Source organism: Saccopteryx bilineata, chromosome 3, assembly GCF_036850765.1.
Source record: "Saccopteryx bilineata isolate mSacBil1 chromosome 3, mSacBil1_pri_phased_curated, whole genome shotgun sequence".
Lineage (NCBI taxonomy): Eukaryota > Metazoa > Chordata > Mammalia > Chiroptera > Emballonuridae > Saccopteryx > Saccopteryx bilineata.
In genome coordinates, this window is record NC_089492.1 from 177,780,574 (window position 1) to 177,784,077 (window position 3,504).

The window sequence follows — 3,504 nt, forward strand, 5'->3', positions numbered from 1 at the left end:
ATTTTACTACTAACAGAGATACAAAAGTGGGCGATAGGTATAAAAAGGTTGACTACCCCTGTGCTAGCTCATACACGTGTATGTTTTTGCAAAGTTGAGATCATATTTATTATGGATACAGTATTGTCTCTCGACTATCTTCTCTAGTATTTCATCAGGCCTTTCTCACACCACTGCTTTTTAGAAATAATATTTCTTTTTTTTTTTTTTGACTTGGAAATTTAACTTTTATTTACAGATGTTGTCCTATAAACAAAATTCCCCCCATTTAAAATATTATAACTGATAATTTCCAGAAAAACCATTTACATAGTTTTAATATTTCTGCAAAAAACTTTATTATGGGATGAATAAAATATAGGATGGTCTAAGATATAAAATCAAAACAAAAACACTTATCCAGCATGAATGCCCTAGTGACTGATGGAAAGAAGAGTTAAGGATGACACCCCTTAATATAGGACTCCAAGAATAGGAAATGTGGTAATTTTGGGACACATAAATCCTTCACAATAAAGTCTCACATACATAAGTCTTTTTACATAGGATAGTTTATAATTGTGACTGTTTAGGATTGCTCTTGCAGGCTAATATGCTGATTTCAAAAAGTAAGTCGTCATTGTAAAAAGGGAATAGATTTCTACTCAGATTTTTCTACCAACAAAAATATGTAGATACCAATCTGGTCTCGTCATTCAGGCCAATTATTAAAGTAAGAAATTCATGAAAAGAATTTAAAACAAAAACACAATCACCATGTGACTGATGTACAAAATTATAATTCTCTGTGAAGTCAGACTGTATTGCTCCTTGCTAGTTACTGTAAATTTGAATTTTTCATAGCCAAGACAATATAGACAAAATATTTAGCCAAAGAGTGCAAAGTGAAATCATCCCAATTACATATTTATCATTTTATATGCAGTAATTACTTTTAAAATCCTTTAACTTTTATCTAAGAAGATAATCACTCTCCGAGCATCATAGCTAAATCACAAAGAACTTCAAAAGTTAAAAAAATTTATCCCTGAGAAGTGAGAGAAAAAGTTCTAAAAACAGAGAAGTGACAGTCCTAAGCTTTGAACAATCTTTACATAGCATGAATTTTATTAACAGTCAGCAATCAAATGTATTCCAGTCCTGGGTAGTTACCAACTATCATGATCTGATCTTTTTGTAATGAAACTACAACATTGTAAAAAATCATATAAATAGGGACTCTGGTTTTATTATCAGGTTTACATTTTTGTCATGTCCAAGGACAGCCAGCCAAGATATGTATATTCCAATAAAGACCAAAGTACTAACTTCTGCTGGCATCTCTTCTTCTGAGTCTCCACTTCCCTCACTGATCTTCACCCAAATAGTAGAAGTAATACAATTGCAACTGAGTTTACTATTATCAATGGCACTCTCATTACAGTTCTTACAGATCAAATAAGTTTCATTAGCTGAGATTTAATTCCTGGCTCCTCTCCGAATCCGCCAATTCCCTGGTCTGTTCCCCAGCCAATGTTCTTAAGGAAGTGCTCCTTGTGCAGCACTGCGATGGCATTAACGCAGAGCAGGGCAGCCTGCAGCAGAGGGTAAAGGCCATGATCGCCAGGAGCCACCGGTAGAAATAATATTTCTTAATAGCTGCATAATATTCTGTCATATGGCAGTACCATCATCATTTCATTGTCCTCCTGTTACACAGAGTCTTTCAGCAAATGTAAGTAGTACTCTTGAAAGTGCAGGATGAGGATTCGCTGATGATTGAGACAGTCCTGTTCTGAGGGATCTTAGACTCCGGTGGCAGAGACTGAACATTAATCATTACTATAGAGTGTGGTAAGGCTGCATTAGGGGACACACAAGCAGCTATCGGCTTGTAAGTGGCCACTTAACCCATCAATAAGTGAGGACGGCATTGCTCAGGGAAAGCAGGTGGGGAAAAGAAGAGAAAAAGACCAAGGACGGTGCCTGAGCAACACTAAAATTTTTCAAATTTGACAAACATTGAAATCTACAGGTTCCCATTTCCAATAATACACTTCATTTTTCTGTAGGCACTCAAAGCATTCAGGCCTGTACCACTATTCCCTGGTCCGCCAAACCTATCACCCAAGAAGCCAAGCACATAGTATGAGTTAGAAAATTAGATAAGGGGTCAGAGGGGACACTAGGAACACAAATGCCCCAGGAGAAGTATAAAGCTGGAGATGTCACCAGAGCCCAGGTCAGAGTCCAAGGAACAACGCAAGAAAAAGGGATTCACCTGTTGTTGAGGAGGTGTCCTGAAGCTGGCTTGAAACTCAAAACTGACCCACCCAGGAAGGATGCAGGTTAGCAAAGATAGCACGTTTTTGGCTCTGTGGGCTCATAAGCCCATGCTAAGGCAGCTACTGTCTTTGCTCCTCTTTCAAGAAGTTGTACCTCTCCTCCCTGATTGAGATGATTCCATTCGATGTGACCTGCAGCTCTTTTTTCTCTCCTGCCATTGCCAGGTACAGTCTGGGAGGTAACTGTGTCATTGGCTTGTTCTAGGATGCCTTCTAACTGCATGCATGTGGCATATCTTGCCACATTTACAAAACCAGGAACCCACCTGCCTAAGCACCAACTCCCTCCCTGAGTTCCTTAGCCCGTTCCTCGTGTTCCCTCTTCTCTGCTGTAACCACTTGGGCTGAGACTCCATTTTCTCTCCTCCCCTGGGTGGTACTTTGCACACAGATCCAGCCACCAGCCAAAGGTTCTATTCCTCAAGCCCTTTGTTCTGTCATCCCCAGGGGTCATTCTAGGTGGAATCAGGAAGGGAGGAGCGGGCTATTCCAGCAAGGTGTTCTGGAGGGAAAGAGAAGAAATCAATGAGACTCTGCCACAGAAAGATTCACCATCAAAAACTCAAAGTGTTAGTGTTTGACTCAGGACAGATCTATCATTAATCATTGTATGTATATCTGTGATGAGGCTTATCCTCCATACAATATTTGAGAAACCCATTAGCGTGGACTCTAGAGAGAGGCAAAAACTGTTCCTGGCTAAATGCTACTTTCCTAACAATGCTTCCTGTATAACATTTGGGCTTACTACCTGTAAAAAATAGACTTCTGTCTGACCAGGCGGTAGCGCAGTGGATAGAGCATCGGACTAGGATGTGGAGGACCCAGGTTCAAAACCCTGAGGTCACCAGCTTGAGCGTGGGCTCATCTGATTTGAGCAAAAGCTCACCAGCTTGAGCCCAAGGTCGCTGGCTTGAGTGGGGGGTCACTGGCTCTGCTGTAAGCCCCTGGTCAAGGCACATATGAGAAAACAATCAATGAACAAAAAAAAAAAAAAAAGAAAGAAAGAAAAGAAATAGCCTTCTAAATATTCCTTTATTCATCCATTTAAGAAACATTATTGGGCAGCTACTTGTGTATTGGGCACGTGCCAGGCTCTGGGGATATGGTGCCAAGCAAAACCAGATGTGGGTCCTGCTCTCCTGGAAATTTATTTCGCCAGGGACAGGAACAAAAGAAA

At 40.2% G+C, this 3,504-nt stretch overlaps 1 pseudogene; it reads right to left on the reverse strand.

The window, feature by feature from the left end:
* Positions 1-330: 330 nt before the first annotated feature.
* On the reverse strand, positions 331-1,819 carry LOC136329936 (immediate early response 3-interacting protein 1 pseudogene; annotated as a pseudogene).
* Between the last annotated feature and the right edge of the window lie 1,685 nt (positions 1,820-3,504).